Here is a 19,823-nt window from a genome sequence, read left to right on the forward strand (position 1 = left end):
ATGAGAAGTAAAATAAATCTTCAAAAGAAACCACCTTCCCCCCATCCCTCCCTCCTTATTAACTTGTGTAGAATTAATAGAGTTCCGAGTTCTACCTTCTTCCCTCTCACAGCACAGGGAGGCGGGGAATGGGGCCATGGGCAGTTGTTGTTTCTGCCACTTCTCAGGGAGAGTAGTCCTTCCCCTGCTCCCTGTGGTGCCACCTGTGGGAGACAGTCCTTCATGAACTTCTCCAGTGTGAGTCCATCCCACAGGCATAATTTCTTCACAAACTGCTGCAATGTGGGTCACTTTTGCATAGGGTGCAGTCCTTCAGGCACAGGCTGCTCCAGTATGAGTCCCCCACAGGGCCACAAGTCCTACCAGGACTCCTCTCTCCACAGGCTACAGGTTCCTGCCAGGACCCTGCTCTAGCATGGGCTTCCCAGGGGGTCACAGCCTCCTTTAGACATCCACCTGCTGTGGTGTGGGCTCCTCCGTGGGCTGCAGGTGCATCTCTGCACTCCCATGGACCTGCCTGGGCACAGCTGATTCACCACGGTCTGCACCATGGACTGCAGAGGAAACTCAGCTTCGACACCTGGAGCACCTCCTCCCTCTCCTTCTTCACTGACCTTCTTGGTGTCTGTAGAGTTGTTCGCATATTGTCACTCCGCTCTTCTCTGACTGCAATTTTCATCTGTGCAACACCTTTTTTCTCCTTCTTAAATATGTTACCACTGAGGCGTTACTATCATTCCTGATTGGTTCAGCCTTGACCAGCAACGGGTCCGTCCTGGAGTGGGTTGGCATTGGCTCTACCAGAAATGGAGGAAGCTTCTAGCACCTTCTAACAGAAGCCACCCCTGTAGCCCCCACACTACCAAACCCTGGCCACGCAAACCTGATATATGCCCGTTAGATCAACTGGTATAGTTTGAAAATTTGCCAAGGTTTGGGACATAAGGTTTCTTTTTTATGTCTGGAGTGGAAGGAGTAGAAATAATTCATTTATTTTACAATACAAGTGAATCAAAGCAATTTCTTCTCATGTTCTGAAAAAGCTTCATTATTTTTTGTACCTGATTTTCACACTGAGTAAATATCAGGAAAAAAACCCACAATGTTTCAGTTTTCATCACTAATGGAATAAACATAGTCAAAAGAAGCATTTACAACCACAAGTCATTTTGCAATGAAGATTATGTACTTATGACAAAAAAATGCATGTTCCAGACTGGAATCATTTAATGAAAACTTCTTGTTCAAAGAACATGCTCTCAAAGCCATACTCAAAACCAATTTAAATCAACAGTGATATGTCAATAAGATCTAAATGGCCTTTGAATGGGTTCTTTTTAAAAATAAAAGAAAACTTGGGACTGTTACGGTGAAGCTTCTCCTTCATTACCTCAATTAACAATAATGATTGCAAACACTCAACTCCTTTACTGGCTCTTCTTCACTGCCTCTTGCAAGGAGCAAAGCAAAAGTGACCATGAATACTAACTCTACAGCTTAAAAGTTCAAAAGAGGTATGTTACCAAATACTCCAAGTTGCACTGTAAGGGCTCCAAGTAGCTCTGGAAGAGGAATTAGAAATGCAATTGATTCTCACCCACTGCTGTAAATTCATTGTTTCTTTGCTGTCAGTCACTGTCAGAGGTAGTGTAGGAGAATGACTGAGAAGCAGATGGCTTCATCTAATAAATTTTGCAGGCTCATTTTTAAACAAGTGAGGCAGTCAGCACTGACAGTGCTACGTAAAATCCCTTCTGCCTGTCCCAATGTCAGCAGCAGCACTGAAAATGGATTACGTGTTCCTGCTGGTTAGTAGGCCGGTCCTGCCAGGACTGGCAATAGCCTGTTTCTCAGTTCTCACAGTGGTGGCACAAGTTTCTCCCTTGCTAGCAAACATCTCATGGGGGTGGAGAGCTGAGTAGAAACCTGGTGGTTGGCAAGAAATAAGAATATATTCTTATATAAGGAAGATGTTTTTTTACAATGACAGTATTAAAACACTGGAGCACATTGCCCAGAGAGGTGGTAGATACTACATCTCTGGAAATATTCAAGGCCAGGTTGTAGTGGGCTCTGAGCAGCCTGATTTAGTTGAAGGTGTTCCTGCTCATTAAGGGGTGCTTGGGCTAGATGACTTTTAAAGGTCTCTTCCGAACCCAAACTATTCTATAATTCTGTGATGCTATGATTCTATGATTCTTCAAACCATCAGCTTGCACCTACCTTGATGCTCCCTGATACAATGGTGTCTAGGATTGTCAAGTCCTCTTCAGCATGCGTAAGCAAGGAGGACTAAGTGGTAGATGGCTGGTGATTTTGCTGTTTGGGGAAGGGAGGGCGAATGGCTTGAAGTTGTGTCAGGCTAAGCTTAGGTTGGATATTAGAAAAAGGTTCTTCACCCAGAGGGTGTTTGGGCACTGGAACAGGCTCCCCGGGGAAGAGGTCACAGCACCAAGCCTGACAGAATTCAAGAAGTGTTTGGGCGATACTCTCAGACACATGATGTGACTCTTGGGGATGGTCCCATGCAGGGCTAAGGCTTGGTCTCCATCACCCTTGTGGGTCCCTTCCAGCTCAGCATATTCTAGGATCTCCAGCAGCTACCCTTGGCACTGGGTCAGGTCAGCCCAAGCTAAATGCTGAATATGCCTCCAAGAGCTTTTCCAAGCAAAGGTACACTAGCATATGTGTATATGCGTGTGTGCATTATCTGTGTATACAAGAACATTAGACAAGCCATCTTTGCAGCTGTGCCAAACACCTTTTCCCTGAGAAGAGTGCAGTGAATCAATTTCTGCTGATGGTAGAATGAAGGGGGGGGGGGGTGTTGAGAATCAGTCTTCATAATTCCTGTTAGTGAAATATTTAGCATATTCTGAAGCCATAAGTTAGTTTTCGCACATTTCTCCCATTTTGCAAAGAAAGTAGTAGTGCATGCATATTCATGAGTATATGAAATTGATGGGGAATAATTATGCTATTCCGGGTAGTAGTAAAAATGGTTACATTTTAGTCACTTTTAGCCCGAGAACCTCTGTGAAAATAGTCACTCAAATGTTTAGAAATTAGATTCCTAAAGAATAGAGGATTCCTGAAGTTTCTGTGTGTCAGAGCAGTCTCCCCTTTAAGAAGGGCAGCAGAAAGTGGACTCAATTTTCTATATTTTTTTAATTTTATATAGAATATACTTTCAATATTATAGATAGTATATATAATTATATAATACATTTACATACATATAATATTTTGTATTAAAACATACAGTGAAGCAGGTAAATTATTGTTACATTTGTTTTGCCTCAGAACAAGCAGTTCTGTTTTGTGGGGTAATGCAGAAGTGTTGCAGGACACACAGAATCTGCCAGTAAAACAGGGCAGCTGTCTTGTAGGACTTCACATGTATTCATGGGGAAAAGGAAACATTTCAAAGAATTGCTAACAGAGGAAACTTCTTCAGAGAAATATCACTTCAAGATTTCTTCTTCAGCTCATATTGCAATTATATGAAAATTTTGTTTGATATTTAAGCAATAACTTCCTGACTAAATCTAAAATTTTCTTGATTTGGTCTCTATGTATATTCTTGTATAAAAGCAAACCATTTGGCTGAACATCCTTGAAAAGCTATTTCTGGTATGTGTAACTAACCACAACTTGCAAATCTTACATATCAAAATGCACCTCAGCATTTCAAACACTGTTTGAAAACCATCAAACATATAACCACTTCCAGGTTACAGAATGCCATCATGCAATGCTACAGGTTTTAAACAGAGAACCTTTGCTGTGAAATTTAGACTTGAAAAGCATGGCTATTGAATACCTGATCAAAGGGCTCTCTGCTCAAAAACAGAAAGTCCAATTAACTAGTAGACAAAGCAAAACTCTTTATACAATTATGGCATCTCTCGTTTGCTTAGAGAAGCCCAGATCAGTATCAGATGTAATGGCTATAGACATAATTAATGCAATTTATTCACTGCTGCTGGAAGACGGGGTTTCTAGATCACGTGTTTGTTGCTGGCCTCTGCTTCTCTGTGCTTCACCTATTTGGGGAAATAATAAGTATCTATTAAAAATGCCCTTTATACCTTGTCATTTGTTTCTGAGTTTTTCTGTTAAAGATCGAAGGCGTTTGATACCTCCCACCTTCAAACAGGTACGAAATAGATGACAATTTTGGGACAGGGAAAGGCAAGAGAAGGCATTCACCTTTCTCAGACTCCATTTTTTGGAGCCACTATTACAGTATTACAGAGGTTGTTTTGTGATAGATACTTTTGTTGATAACTGACTCCCCACACACTCTTTCCTCAGACTGAGGAACAGAGTCTATAACTTCAATGACCAAAAGTACCTAATATATTCTCTATGCCCCAGCACTTTGGATTTACAGCTATAAGCACTTATATAAATCTTCTCTCCTAACAAAAAATATTTCACCACAGATAGGAAAATAATGTGTAATGCAAATCATACTTTTAATAAAATAGTAGTAGGATTCAAACCCTTCTGTGTTCATGTACAACACGTTAAAAATGTCTTTGTTTTTGTGGAGAGACAAATAAGACCTACTATTGTATAATCTGCAATATAATAATCTTTCAATATACATCTTATGGACTCAGAGTACACTTCATTATTGGATATGGAACAAACCTTTGGGAACTGAAACACTTCTAGCCTTACCCAAAGCAGAAGGTATAGGGTTTTCCTTTCGTGTATTTTTCCTAGAGCAGGTATTTGATCAATGAAAATAGGACAGGGCATGAAAGCAGGCCTGTGGGCCTTCTTCCAGATTCAAGAGATTGGGTCTATTATTGTAATTTTAGCATATGTAGAATATTCACTGATGTTCACAAAAATGCAGATAATCAATCCTTGCTACAGGAGAAATGTGCTTCAACATTCTGATCCAATGTACGAATGTGGGCAATTCTATCCTTGCAGGTGATGCTATTGAAATAAGGGAAACTTCTCTCTGGATGCAGTTTCTAGCAGCTGGAGATGTGCTTTTTGGATTTGGGCCCTTGAATATTATTTGAAACATGTTGTGATGCATTTACTCATGGTGGGTAACACATTACTCTGCGTGGACTCCCACTGACTTCAGGGAGTCTGCTTACAGCGCCAGGACCCACTCAGCAATCAAAACCTGGCCTCAGGCACAATATATATTAACATAGTAAAAATTCATTTTGAGCTGTGTTTGGGGAAAGCCCTGTTCACCTCTGTGGGTGACAGCCATCAGTGTGTTTGGTGTTGCTTTCTAGATATTCTTGATGTAGGACAGGAAAATCATCATCAACTCTTCCTTTGAGGCTACACAAATCATCGGAGCTCTGGCACAGCATTTCTCACAAGTTGCTGTGTGCATTGCTCCCATCTCTCAGGGTTGCAGACTTTTGGGTTCCTATCAGTGTGTTGCCCTGCCCCATTTATGAGCTTTGGTGAAGTTATTCTTGCTTTCAGTGCATTTCAAGCCCTGGAGTGAGATGCCAGGGAGAGCAGGATGAAGCTTCTAGCACAAATAAGGTCCTTACAGCTAAGTTTAGGGGAAACGCCATAATACTTGATTGATTTTTTCTTTCCTTCTCAGTACTTAATTGAATTTCACTTCAGTCTAGGAGTGTAAAAAATGATAGGATAGCATATCCCATTTACCAGGATGTCATTCCAAAGCAGCAAAGGCCTGCTTTTAAAAGGACATGCGCTCCCTTCAACCGTTTTATCCAAAAGGAGTATGAGTTCAAAAGCCCATAAGAGTTTCTGTACTAAATTTCAGTGAAATACTAGCGATTATATGGCTGGATCACTGTAAAACTTTGAACTGTAAATGACAACGTTGTGTTTACAAATGCAGATACTTCCTCCTACTGAGGTATTTGTCAATGTCCGTCGAAGTATAGAGAGGTATTTTTCACATCAGACACTTACACATTGAAACCACAATTGTTCAAAGCAGAGGTAGGAGAAACCAACCCAAATCTTTCTTTTGGGGAGGGAGGGGAGGAAAAAGGGGATGAGAATAGGAACCTCTTATTGCATCTTACTCATCTTGGTGAGAAATAAAAGAGTGCAGTTCCATGCTTAAGACTGAGTTATAAATAATTGTCACTTTTTGGCCTCCAGTAAAACAGGCCATATGTCTACACTGCAGCCACCGCAGGTCACATAAGCAAACCTGAGTTAAGCTTTAACTCGCTGGCTGGATATTGCTCCCAGGCTGTCTTGACAGCAGGGACCTCAGTGTAAATTCATCTCTCCAATCACCCAGCTCCTTTGGCAGCCTCGCTGTGGCACCTATGGTCTAAGCAGTGCCTAAGCCAGCTCATGTCTTTGTCTGTCTGACTCCCACCAAGGTGAAGAAACAGTGAAAATGGGGGGGGGGGGCGGAAATGGGGAAAAGGAGCAGTGAAAATTACAAAACTCAGTATTCTCCTGAACAAGGACACAGTCATGGCAGCTGCTCTGAGTTAACCACTGAGCCACAGCTCAGGACCATGACTCCCTTTGTTACTCAGTGATGTCAGTCCATTGGTCCAATCAGGCTTCCCTGCTTCATTTCTCCCTTCAAGCACGGCTGAGCTGGCTGCCCTGTTTGCTTTACTCCTGCTGATGCAGTGCAGATCAGATGAAAACTAAGAGGGGAAAGATAATGACAGCAGCAAGGAACTCATGAGGGAGGAGTAAGCAGACCGAGGTCTTGGATGACTCACAGTAGGGTTTCAGTGCTCACCAGTAAATGGGGCCACTGATAACTATGATTTCATTTGCAGTCTGAGGTGTAGGAGGCCATGGACCTTAACATGCATGAGCAAATGGCAGTGTCTGAAGGCTGGACCACTGCAGCTTTAGCATAGTATGCATCTGTATTTCATTCCATGGGAAGGATCCTTCCATTAATTTCTCCCCAGAAGATAACAATGGCAGAATAGCCTGTTGTCACTTTTGGCACACCCCAATAGCAGTTACATCCAACTCCTCACTCTCTTGTCCATCGATTTCTGGGAGAGTTCATGCTATGTTTCTCTTGTTTACCAGACAAAGGAATATATCAATGGAGTAAGTAAAACTGTCTGGTAGGTGGGTGCAGTAACTCCTGCACACAGAACAAAATAAACATAGCAGAGTATTTCATAGCTATTCCATACACTGTTACAGGCACAACCAGATCAATATTAGGGTTATTCCAACACAGGATTATAGTCTGGTTTGTCACAACAGTCAAAGCCAGATGAGTCTCACGTTACCTCCTTCACTCACATAGCACACAGAGTTCCTGGATTTGGTGGATGTATAATTACTAAGGAGTGATTCAGGTGAAGTTTAGATCCTGCACCACACTTTTTTCACCCTCTACCCTTCAAGTTAGGTAAGCAAATATAGAAATAATTTCACAAGAAAATTTGACTATTATGCTTTTATAAAAGAGTTTTCAGAAAGTAACAGGTGACTAATATTACTGATGCAATGCAAATATAATTGGTGAATTTCAGCAGTAAATCACAATCATGATACCTATGCCTTAGGGTATTAAGACGTGATGCAAACTTGAGAGATTTAGAGACCTCTTATCTATGTTCCATTACAGCTACCTGAAAGCAGTGTCTCCTAAAAATCAAGGGGGGAAATGAAATAACAGTTGAGTTTTTAAAAAGCTGCTGCATTCTGCCACAAAAAAAAAAAGAAAAAAAAAAGGAAGAAAAAAGGTCATACCATACTTCTGATGTAATCATAAGCCTTCAGCATGAGATCTTGACAGAGTGCTACTGTGCTAAAATCCATACTGAAAAGTTTCCATGTTTCCTTTTTTTACTATTTTTAAGCAGAGGTTTAAACAAAGGAAAAAATTCTTGACGTGGCCACAGGTGAAATGACACACAACTTTCTAGGACACTAGTCCAACTGGCTCCAACAGGATATAAGGAAAAACAAGTCATCATGAGGAAAACTAGGCATTAGAGCAGGTTGCCCAGGGTCATTGTGCAATCTCCATCCTTGGAGGTTTTCAAGACACTACTGGATAAAACCCTGAGCAACCTGGTCTGATTTCAAAGTTGACCCTGCTTTGAGCAGGAAGTGGGACTACAGACATCCTGAGGTGCCTTTTGACCCAAATGTTTTATGTTCAGCTGAGTAGCAGGTGATGATCCTTCTTTGTGGTGACAAATTTTTTTAACATTTGGAGGAGAGTTTTCCTTTCTTATTGGGAAAAATAAAGCCTTTTAAATATTTATGTGAAAATAGGAGTGTCAGCTGCACCCATCTGAGCCTTCTAGCTAGGGTAGTGAACCAAAAGGTGGGAGACACAGCTCCACATCTCTACTGCATGACTCAGAGTAGAAGTTTGCCCCTGCATTACTCCAGATGAGTTGAAAATGCCACACCATTTGGATCAGTGTTTGCCTCAGCTTGCTGGACATCCTTGATATGTTTGTGGTCATCACAATGTTTTTGGCTCAGCAAGGCAGCATGGTTTGGGGATTAAGTCCTGAGCCCCTTGGAATCCAGCAGCGGTCAAAGGTGGTACAGTGCCTGCTGTGGCTTGGCCCGGCCTCAGGCTGCTCTAAGTTGTTTGTGGCCTCTTTTTGTTCACAGTGCAGCTCTCTGAAATGCCACAGTAGCCCAAGCAAGGTCACGTTGTTGATTTCCTCCTTCTCCTTAGCACATACCTGGCACAGCCTGGTTCTGAAAGGTAAGTATGGGATAACAGGAGACGTCAGCACCCAGATCAGTCTTCTTTGTCACCTCACAGACAACAAACACAGTCTGTAAGGGATCCCTAAGGGGAGAGCAGTGTTTTCAGCATCTGCGAGAGCATATTCAGTGCTGTCGGAGGCTGGCTCTGCTGCATAGAGCCAAGAGTTCCCGATGGCTAATCCTACCCTTAAAACTGTCTCCTTCTGTGTCCTCAAGCACAGCATTTCACCTCTCTGTTGCAATTTTTTCATCTGTAAAATTGGGATAATGACATTTTGTTAACTTGCAGGACTGCTGTGAACTTTAATTAAGGTAGGGTTTGTAAAATGCTTTAATGAGGGAAAGCACTAAGAACAAGTAGATTATTTGGTTAAGCTGGCTGATGTGATGCTGTTGGACTTGCCTAAATAACTCAGAATCTGAATGTACGCACTGGAGATTGTTATTCTGTACACCTTCAAAGCTAAGCAGTGCAGGGCTTAAGTCTTGGGCAGGCAGGATTCAGTTTGGGAATGCCTTTTCCTAAGCAGACTAGTGTACAGAGCTTACACAAAATCACAGAATGAGTGAGGTTGGAAAGGACCACAGTGGGTCATCTGGTCCAACCTCTCTGCTCAAGCAGAGTCATCCTAGAGCACATGGCACAGGATTGCATCCAGACGGTTCTTGAGGGAGACACCACACCCTCTGTCAGCAACTTGTTCCAGTGCACAGTCACCTGCACAGTAAAGGGGTTCTTCCTCCTGTTCACGTGGAACTTTCTTTGTTTCAGTTTCTGCCCATTGCCTCTCATGCTGTTGCTCGGCACCACTGAGAAGAGCCTGGATCCATCCCCTTGACACCCTCTCTTCAGATACTTATAGATACTGATGAGGTCCCCTCTTACATTTATTGCCCACCTTGTTGTTCTTTATTTTGCAGACTGCAAACAACTTTGATTTACCAAGAGCCACCTTAAAATGAAGTACAAATCCAGATGGTAGGATAGTCTGCAATACTAAGGACTGAATGCAATATTCTTTCCAATCCCCTCTTTCTGTGTATAGGGAAAGCCACAGGTACATACATATACATTACAGGTAGGATACTAAACAATTGCTATACAGCAATACTATACAGTATTACAAAGTGACAGCCTTGCATCCAAATGCCTTTTCGTTAGTGTGGGAACAGGAGTTTTGTGATGAAGCTGCTCTGTTTTGCTGTCACCATGCAGACACAGACACTCCTCTGCCTTGGGCTATAACTTGCATAAAGTGTCTGAGACATAGTTTCTTGCAGGGAAGCAAGCAGCATCTCTGCAGTGAGATGCAGGGAGATGGCAAGCACTGCCCTGCCTGTAGTATCCAGCTCTTCACATGCGTTCACACTTCATGTCATTTTCCCTGTGCTGGATAGCCAGACATCAAGGCTTTGGGCATCTGGCAGTATTCAGCAGAGGGGTGACTGTCACATAAATCCATTCAAATACAGTGTCTCACAGGTGTACATCTATCTGGACACTGTCTTTCATTTTGCACCTTGCAGCAGGCAGCAGGCAGGTGATAACCATTATCCTTGAATCTTTCTTCCAGTTTCTTTCTGGGCCAGGAAAAAATTAACTGCTGTGAGATACACGAACAACTGAGCAAGTGGATGGAGAAAGGCAGCCCCACAACAGTCTGGACTTGGACTAGCCCTTCAAATCTGACAGCCAAAGGTAATTCAGACCCAAGCTGTGCCTCTTTTTCCTCAGACTGAAGGAGGCAGGCAGTCACAGGGACACCGCAGGGACAATGTGCCTCTCTGTGGGGATAATTCACTGTCCTTCTACATTTACAGAGGTGTAGGTGTCACCATATCCTTGCTCAAGGAATGTGGCCCTGTTCTGCTCCCTTCCTGCTTGCTTGCTGCCTACTTGCATCCCCTGCATGAGAAAAGACCAGTCCCCCCAGTCAATTCATCTGGAGCAGTGGTGAGGCCTGGGGCTCCATATTCTTCTCTGAGGAAGATTTAATCTGTCTGACTCTCAGTACCACCCTGTTGTTCTTTGATCAAAGATTATTTAAACTATTATTGAAATATTGTGCTCAGACTTCTATTATGGCTGGTATTCACAGCAACAATACTCCTCACTAGTTGAGCAAATAATGTCGAGCTGTTTGTTTTAGACAGAATTCCACATATTCACTTTATGTTACTTTCACACTGCTGGTCAGGAACAATGATACTTGTCCAGGGCTACAAATAATTACTGGGAATCATATTTCGGTGACATTTCCAGCAAGCTTCTACAGTGAAATTCCATTTCCAGCACTTCCAATTCCTAGGCATTTCTTCAGGAATCAGACATCTGACTAGTTTTTGAGTTTTGAATTCTGAAGAGTGCCAGACTTCCCCCCTGCATTTCTGTTCTTTAAATTTTAACCCTGTTTGCAAAATGTCAGACATCTAAATCAGTTTGTCTTTTATCAGATATGAAAGATTATTGTCCGGAAAGATCAGCAGCCACTAATCTAGCTAAATCCATGCCATTTGTTTGCTAGCTCTACTGTAGATACCTTGGCTTCCAGGTATTCTCCAGACTAAGCAATAGCTCAATATCTCCTTTTATTGTGAGATTGTTCAGAGCAGGGGATACAGAGTCAGAGCAAAGACCACAGACCAACGATTTTAAATGTTTGATGTCACTGCTCAGTTTAGATACAGACATGGCATATAAGGACATGTATTTTAAAGCAGCCATTCTTAGTCTAACCTGAAAAATGAAGCTGCTGAAGCAAGCTGTAAGTCAGGCTTAACAAATTAGTAAATGCTATTGATAATCATAGACTTAGAGAACAGTGCCTGTCAAGTTTTTATTTGGGTTTGCTTTGGTTTATTTGTTTCAAGTGCTTCTGAGAATCATAGAATGGTTTGGGTTGGAAGGAACCTTAAAGATCATTTAGTCCCAACGGCCCTGCAGAGGACACGTTCCACTAGAGCAAGTGGCTTAAAGCCCTATCCAACCTTGCCTTGTACACTTCCAGGGATGGGACACCCTGCTTCCCTTTTTTGTTTGTTTGTTTTTAATAAAGGCTTCAGAAAGACATTTCCAAGCTATACCCTGGAAGAATAAGAGCACTTCAACTGCTGCTGCACTTAACAGAGAATATTTGCATTTCTTGGGATTCATCATGCATTTGGAAACTGCTGTGTGGCAAATCTAATAATCCAAATTATTGTTTGCTAATCCAATTAGGCATTTTAAATAACTGTGCGAAGTTCAGTGCTGCTGTGAGGTTTTATACATGCCTTTCGGTTCATTTTATTTTATAATTTTTAGGTGTTATCAGATGACAGAGATCTAGCTCAGAAAACAAAGGTGAGGTGTCTTGCCTATTGGCATACTGAGTGGGTAGCTTTCAAACATTGACATCACTTTTCCCTGAACAGCAGAGTCAGATAAAATTGCAGGTCCTATCATCAGCAAAGGCATCCAGTCCATTTTTCTGCCACTGGCTCACTTCTGGCTGTATATTTACTTCTGTTTCCTTGTGACTGTCACCTAACGTTCAAATCTGCCCAGAATACTCATTGTGGGCCCAAACTGATGTGAAAGATTTGTTACATAAACTAGAAAATCCCAGAAATAGACTGAGGGAGTGCATATGAACTCTGTTAATTCCACCTAAATAAGGAAAACTGAAGTATACCTAAGCTGTAGTTGCTTTGTACTTGACAAAAGAGCCCTACTATTCAAGCACACCCTTCACTCCACATGTCTTTCTACATCTATTCTTATGCCTGTGGGACAGAAGGAGGAATAGAACAAGAACTCCCCTGTGGCCACACATGAGAACCCCTTCCCTTCATATGAGAGAGAGAGTGATCCACACAACACTCTTCTTTCTAAGCAGAGCTGGAGGGAGACAGAGAACAAACCTTCCCTAGCAGAGAGGTCTGATGAGCTGAAAGTGTGCCCCTTTCAGGGCCAGTATGAGCTTCAAGCTAGCAACCAACTCAGCTCCAAGAGTGCAACCTTTTCTTTTCCCTGTGCACAAACAGTGCTGCTTCTGAACCAACAAAAAGTGACTGACCATCCTGTTAGGCAAGCAATATGACCATAACTACTTCTTCTCTGCTCGCAGATGGGATATCGGACCTTACCCACCACTGGCTGGATGGAAGCAAAAGCAAAACAGCTCACTGCAGGCACAGGAGTAGGACAGGCACCTATCTTTCCTGACACTTCTCAGGAGGAAGACTAGCATAGCTTTAACTCCTTTCCATGCTGCTACAACACCACCAGCTGCAAAGAGAAATAATAGAAAAGCAGTTGTATATTTTAATTTTATTATTTGGAGCTTTACTCTTTTCTTTGCTGAATTCATATTGTCAGATTAATTTTTTTAATTATTTTAAATATTGATTCTTTTATTTTTAATTTCTTTCATTTTGAATGACCTTATACCTCCAAAAGTCTCCCTCAAATCTCTCTGTTTCAGGAAGACTAGAAAAGACCATTTTCCTGCTGTGATGTGGGTTGTTAGACAACCCTGCTGCTTGATGGGTGAAGAGCCAGGTTCCATGCTGGCAGTCGGATCCTCATCAACTCCGGATTGATAATGTATAATTTGTAAAATTATACATTAGCTGATAGCCAAGATCTATAATTGTGCTATTAACTATGACAGCCAAAGGAGGCAGTAGGAAGATTCCAGCCATAAAGCAAAATGCAGACCATCATTCTTGTTAGTATGATCATTAGCTCTGTCCTGAATCAGCATTTCAGATGCATTTTACCTGTGACTAGACTTCAAGGCCACCCACAGCCACCAGCAGCCAGTTACCCATCTGTCACAATGTATTTCTGCTGTGGAAAGATTGGTGTTGCAGTGCCCGCTCAGCCAGCGGTTATACTCCATACAAAAGATTATTTAAAATCAGGAGTGCGGCTACCTCCCTGCTCACCCTTTCCCCCCACGAGCAGCAGAAGCAGCCACGGAGATCTTCTCACCCTTTCTGATGCTTCCTCCGTATCTCAGAGCTGGAGGTATTACCCCTGGATGGCTCCCAGCTCTCCCAGTTGGCCGGGCAGAGCTCCAGTTTGGGATCCAGTTTGGGATTGCTGCCAGGCTTATCTTATCTGTGGAGTTTTTTGCCTGAAGCCGGGCCTGAAGGGTTTTCAATTCTCACAAGTGAGTGGGATGTTTTTGTCTGACTTTTTACCAGAGGAGGCTATATTGCTCTGGGTTCACTTTCTTGTTTTTACGTAAATAACTCTCTAGTCTATGTAGATATGCCTCCAGGCAGGTATAGGTACATTTTAGGAACTGAATAAATACCTCAGCTATGCATTTGGTCTTGGCAACTAGGGAGTTACTTCACCATGCGGGATGGAGACGGCCTTTGTTAGGTAGGTAGATAAGAGGTAATTTTCCAGAGATACACTTCAAGTCTAACCTATACCTGATGATGTTACTTTCTGGACTATCTGAAGCCTGTAAAGTAATATCTTTCTATCAATGTGCTTGAAAAATTCACATTTTTCATCCTTATGAAAAACTCAAATGTTCATTATTGGGCCAGAGAAAGAATAAAATTAATGTTTAATTTCAGCGTTTGAGGGAAGGGTGATGTGTAAGAAGCCATGACAAGACATTCAGAGAGAGCACTCGGTGACACTAGGCACTAGGCAAGGCTATGCAGTGTTCCATTTTTTCTGTTGCTCTTGGAAAATAAAACAAGATCACCTTTTCTTCCCATGCCTGAGCGGGTCTTTCACAGAAACTGTCTGACTGGCCAAGGGGGCCAGACATATTCTTTCAAAACACAATTTTCTGAGAAGTTGGTCCTTCAAAGCACTTGTGCAGCAACAGGTAAACACATATCTCCATCCTATTTATTTATTTTTTTAACCTGAGCGGTGAGTCTTCCTCCCACAGTGAAAGAACCCTTGGTAACCTCCTGCCTGGGAGCCCAGCCGCTCCTAACATTAGCTTGTGCCATTATGCAAATGCAGCGCTGGTGTTCCCACAGTCTGGGGAGGGACCCAATCCCAGCTTCCCACTGCATTCAACAGCTGCCTACAGCCTGGGCTCTGCCACTGCTGAAGATTGTATCACTGTGATCAGCACTTGTCTATACTTCAGTTCTGATTTGGGTTTTGCCAGCTTTTCTCACTGGATGTACTTGTTGCAGTTCCATGTTTGAGAGTTTTTCTCTGCTCCAGTTTTCAAATGCAATAAAACATTAATTGCTGAGAATACAGAACATCAGCTGCTAACATTTAAGAGAGATGGTGAAAGCAAGATTTCAACCATAATGCTTTATCTTAGTGTCTACATGTAAACCTAATTCAGTACATTTCTATTTACCTTTTCTGGATAACTGTATAAACATGCTCAGCAATTTCAAAAGACATTGAAAAACCACAAAACCCTGGTTTTTTAAATTTTTTAATTTAATCTCCCATCAAAGCCTGTGAAGACATTAGAGCTCCTGACAAAAATAAGCAGCCCGTTTCTCCACATTCAAGAGCAATACCAGTAGCACACTGAAACTCTTTTTCTCTCAGGTCATATAAATTATATTGGCTCAATTTCTCCAGTAAATAGGATCCTAGTCTGGACACACTGGAGCTTGAACATTATGGGCTTCCAGGCTGAGATGGTAACATGGTGCTGTACTCCTGTGGAGGACCAGGTCCAGCAGAGTTGAGAACTCCCTTTTCTTCCCACCGCCCTTCAAAAGGCCGCCTTACCTCCCTGGAGTGCAGGAGGGGAGCAGTTGGTATCCCTCATCCTACCATTGGTTCTCTTGCACCATGCAAAGCAACCTCAATGAGAAAGTGTTTACAGCCTAGTCTGTTTTCCCATTTAATTTTGCTCATCTATGATGGTGAGAATACTTAAATATCCAAACAGAGAATACTTATGGTTGTCTGCCTGTTAGCACAATTTTTTTTATGCTTGCCTCTAAGACTGTAAACATGGGAATCAAACATCTGTTCTGCTTTCAGCAGGAAAAGGGATTACAGTGAGGTACAACTACTAACATTTTCTTTATTTCTAGCTTGGATTTTTTTTCTTAAATTGTTAAGAGTTTTAACACAATATCTGCACAATATAAAAGAACTTACATTTAAATAGGCTTACAATTATTTTCACTATATATTAACAATTTGAATGACACATGCCTTACTCTTTCATGAGCTGCCAGGGTAAAAAAATCCTGTCTAGCCCAGCAAACTTCTCTCTGCATGGCTTCACACCAGTGAACAGGAAAGGAACACTCCACGAGTCTCCAAGCTTCACCTAAAGCCACCCAGTGACTTTTTGTGTCTGCAAGTGATCCCATCTATCACAGTGTAAGACAGATATTTTCTATGCTACAGCTGTTAGAAGAGTTCATACATTTAAACTTTCAAAGGAGTCAGAGTCATGCCACTGCATTTGAAATAAATCCGCACCCAGTCAACTGAGTTCAGGTGGGGCTGAAAGCATGCCAAGTATTTTGGATTGGGGATTACTGTTCTTACAAAAATGATGGTATGTAAATGGATTTGTTAATTTCAGGTAGAATTCTCTGTATTAAGTCATGTTTGTTTTTAGAGTGACTTGATTTATAGACAGATTTCTTGCATGCTGTAACTTGGACTACACTTAAGGGAAATAGAGTTAAACAAAGAAACAAAGATATGTTTCCATATCTTCAGCAATGTGTTATAATATTGCCAAAGTTATCAAGCTTTCTTATGAAAATATCATAAAAATATTTCTTTATAATTAATTATTGGGATACATATAAAGGACACATATGACATTAATCATCCTTCTTTGTTTTGTTTTTTTTTTTTAAACTCATCCTGATCAAGATGTGGTAGCCAGCACTTTGCTGTATGTCATTGTGCAGGCATGTCTTCTGAGCAGAAGCAGCCCTTCATGTTTGTATTTTAGAGGAAACATGTCTTTATGTATCATTGACTTTAGAAAGATGAGGAAATTAATTTCTCTGCATGCTTGGGACTCACTGTCTTTTTTTCAATTGAAATTCACAGGATAAAAATTTCCTTCCAGTGATATAAGGAGGATCTTTCTGATGTTTCTACATACTCCACTACTTTTGGTTTTGGGAAAGGGCATCTGCAAACTTGCCAGAAGTTTTTCCCAGTGACTCCAACTGGTGAATTGCCATAGGCATGGGAAGATCTCAAGAGAAAGGTGAAATGAACCCTTTTCTACCCTTCAGCAGCATCATGGCTCTTTCTGTGGTCTAAGTGTCTCTCCACCTTACACTGCCATCATCTGACAGTGGATGCAGAGAGGCTAAAAATACTGTTATATAAAAATGTGTTTATGTGACAAGAGAAAGAAAACAGACTCAGGAGAACATTAGAGCTTTCTGATACCGTCATTGCCAGATGACAAAGGACAGTGTGCATAGCACAGTGCTGGACAATAATAAGAATAAAATGTTGGGCAAGAAGGAGCCTTTGTTGACATTACATATATATTAATATTTGATGGAGGAGGGGAAGGAGAGGAGAAGGATTCGGAAGAGATTTCCTTCAGCTGGTGCTGTACTTCTTATGAAATGAAAACCCCACAAACTCGTTAGAAAAGCAGCAAGTCAGGAAACTTTAGTGATCAAATAGTCACTTAAGTCTTTAAAATATTTTTCCCCTCCAGCTCCTACATTACAAAGAGATACTGTTTTCCAATCCTATGAGAGATTTTTTTTATTTACTGGAATAAACGTGTATCTGTGTCTGACAACCAGTCTTGGAAGTTAAAGTCCATATACACACAGGAGAGGACTGTATGCTTACCCGTAGCTATGCCATACAACAGAAATGAAAAGCCATGCTGTGAGATGAATAAGTGATTCAGTCTTCCTACAGTTTTCCTCTTGCAAACACCTATGCAGTTTTACTATTGTGGCAGATTCTTTTTCCTTAAGAAGTAGGTAGTGTTATTTCATTTTATACTTAGGTTATCAGACAGATACAGATAACATTTTAATTAATATTTTCATGTTCTAGAATGAGCTGTTTGCTGTTTAGGAAAATGCAGTTTTGAAAAAACAACAGAATGTTTCTACTTGATGAAATAACTTTGTAATATGTCCAGAGTTTGGTTCCACATCCCTCTGGTTTCAGCAAAACCTGTGCTAGACAATGTCAGTTTAATTGTCTTTTTTTTTTTTTTTTTTTAATATTTTTACTCAAACTATTTGCACTGATAGTTCGGTCCTTCAGTTCTGGTTTTTTCTTCCTGTTTTCTTATTAATGGTAAACACAGAACACAAATAAACTGACTCAGCAGCCCTATCAGTGACTGCATCTTTTTCTTTTCTGTTGTATTTCTATTTTTATTCCCTTAGTAATACTTACTTTTCTTGACTCAACTCTTGGTCTCCAGCAAGATCCTCCTCTTGAAGTACAACAGCCTTCTATCCCTTAGTCTCTGAAACAGTTCAGAAGGTGAAGAGTCAAAGTCTCTGCATGAGAAGAGGATCTCCTTTCTGCTTCCAGCCTAACATCCTGGTACTGGAGTATCTAGAGTATCTGACTTACACTTCTTTTCATTATCCAAATCTAATGTGATACTTATTCATTATAACATTCACCTTGGTTTATTGCTGGGTTGATTTTCAATACACGTTGAAGGTGTCCAACACTTCTCACAACTGGTTCATTGTCCCATCAGACCTATACAAGGTCCCATTCAGCATTGCAGTGTCAGTCAAAGGTATTTCTGCTGTAAAATTCAGACCTTATTTATTCCTGCATAGCACAAGAAGCCATGGATATCTATTTTCAGTGAAGATATAATTAAAATATTCATAATTACTGTTAGAAAATACGTCTAGAAAACATTAGTGTTTTATCACATCATGTTTGTTTATAGGTAATATTCTGAGGAGTCTTCTAGGGTCAGCAAAGATTAAAATCAAAACAGTTCAGCCGTGGAAAAATGCCTCAATTTTTCAGCTGAGCATCTGTTATCTTTGAAATTCAACAAAGTATGAAAACTTCTTTTCATTAATGCTTTAAACCTAATCATGGGTTTGAATATAAATAACTTCTATGCATTGAGGTCAGTACAAACCTGATAAAATTCTCACTTTCTTTCTGTAGATTTTCTAATGGTAAAGGTTTTGCTTTATCAACAAACCTCTCTGGATATGCTACAACAGCTGTTTGAGTGGACACACTTGTTCTGCAATGAGCTACTATTTTATTTATTCTAAAAGAAAATAGTTGGTGTTTTTTTTCAATATATAACAATTAACATGAACAGCAATAGGTGCCTACTGTAACACTGGTATTCCAAATGGAGAAGTATTAATTTTTTTTCTTAATGGAGGTATTTTATAACACTTGGAGTAGAGCAAGTAAAGTCCTGACTATCTACAATCACGTGGTACCTTTTGCAGAAATACATCCGTTAGCCCCAGAATCATGGCCATATGATTTGCATAACTTTCTGCCTATTCAAATGCATATTTCCATTACAATTGCAAGAGAGAGTCTTAGTATTTTTCTTTGCTGTTAAACAGCTGCTGCATTTCAGTGTTGGTGAAATAGTTCTACATATAATTTTCCTTTTTTTTTAGTGAAATTGCTTTGGGATCTCTCTAGCCGAAAGATGGCCTAGAAATGCAAATTATCCTCAGCCACGTAATTCAGAATTACCTTTGCATTTTATTCTTAATCTGTATCTGTATATATAACAATCCTGAAAAACAGTGACATTAGACCTGTTCATACAACAGACATGCTTTTGGTGGAAATAAATAGATAGAACTGCCAACAGCATTACATGAATATTGTAATCCAATGAATGCTAATGCTGAAAAGTATCTCCTTTAATGAAATGTTTAAGAGAACAATTTAATTTCATTTATATGTTTAGAAAATAATACCCAAAAAATTAATATCCAAAAGCCTGAGTGAACATTTGTCGTAACTCCTCAAGTTTCTTTTCCCCCCAGTTTTATTACCACAGACATTTGGATTTGCATCAAAACTTGCTCTTTGAATCTTTTAAAATAAATTTCGACTAAGTAATGTCTGTAACAAAACATATCCCGGCAGAACTTTGCAAAATATAAGCCTGTTTAAGTTACTCAGTAAAGATAACATTTCTTCAAAA

The sequence above is a fragment of the Myiozetetes cayanensis genome, unplaced genomic scaffold (assembly GCF_022539395.1).
Source record: "Myiozetetes cayanensis isolate MyiCay16 unplaced genomic scaffold, myiCay2020 scf1, whole genome shotgun sequence".
In the NCBI taxonomy this organism is placed as follows: Eukaryota; Metazoa; Chordata; class Aves; order Passeriformes; family Tyrannidae; genus Myiozetetes; species Myiozetetes cayanensis.